General features: G+C 60.9%; 1 long non-coding RNA gene across 1 annotated transcript in view; it reads right to left on the bottom strand.

The window, feature by feature from the left end:
* The window catches only part of LOC106726280, a 17911-nt gene that overhangs the window by 4456 nt on the left and 12508 nt on the right, over positions 1–947 (bottom strand). The gene's annotated exons all lie outside the window — the stretch shown is intronic.

Consider the following 947-nt stretch of genomic DNA (forward strand, 5'->3'; position numbering starts at 1 on the left):
ACCTTGGCTGCACATTAGAATCCCCTGGGAATCTTTTTAAAATCCTGATTTCTGGGCCTCATCCTCCGAAAATTCTGTTTCTTTGTTATGGGGTGGGGCCACAACATGAGTAACAAAGAAACAGAATTTCCAGAGGATGAGGCCCAGAAATCAGGATTTTAAAAAGATTCCCAGGGGATTCTAATGTGCAGCCAAGGTGGAGAACCACTGGCTTATCCAGTCCCAGAGCCACCCCCACTTTGCTTTCTCTCGCCCCCCTAATCCGTCACCCATGGAGCTCCGGTAACCCGCCTGCGGCCCCTCCTGTGACTGGACTGTCATGTACAGAACAAGGCGCGAGACCGCCATCCCCAGAGCATTCTCCCAGTCTGTTGAGATCCTGTTCCTGGCGATTGTCGACAGTTGGGCTCAATAAGCGCAGGTGTGCGTGTCTCTAACGTTGACACCGGCAGTGCTGTGTTACCTCCGTGCAGGCAGCCCCCCGCTCCCCCCACTGGTGAACCCCCTTCTTCACCGGAGAGGTGACCGCAGGGGCCGGGCCGTGTGACCTGGACAGAAAGCATGAATGTTCCCAACACGCTCCTCCTGGAGACGAGTCAGCGCACGTGACATCCCGTCTCCCACCCCTGACCCGGAGACGTGCCCCCTGCACCCTGTCCTTGGGGCCTGGGGGGGGGGATGCTGAGGGCACTGAACCCGGTGGGCCTGCGGGCCAGGTCACCCCTGGCTGTGACGGGGCAGGTGCCTCGCCTCCTGAGCCTGGGCTCCCATCTGCAGAGGAGAACGGACGGTCGTTACTGCTCAGGGTCTTGGCTGTGAGGGGAACGGGGCGCAGGTGTACGGGTGAGGTGAGTCCCCGGATGGCCCAGCCCGAAGCCCTGCGAGCTGAGTGCCCAGCCACGCGTGCGGCTTCGGGCTCTGCCCCAGTTCACCCTCCCAGGCCCGCG

This window comes from Myotis brandtii, unplaced genomic scaffold, assembly GCF_000412655.1.
Source record: "Myotis brandtii unplaced genomic scaffold, ASM41265v1 scaffold247, whole genome shotgun sequence".
NCBI lineage: Eukaryota > Metazoa > Chordata > Mammalia > Chiroptera > Vespertilionidae > Myotis > Myotis brandtii.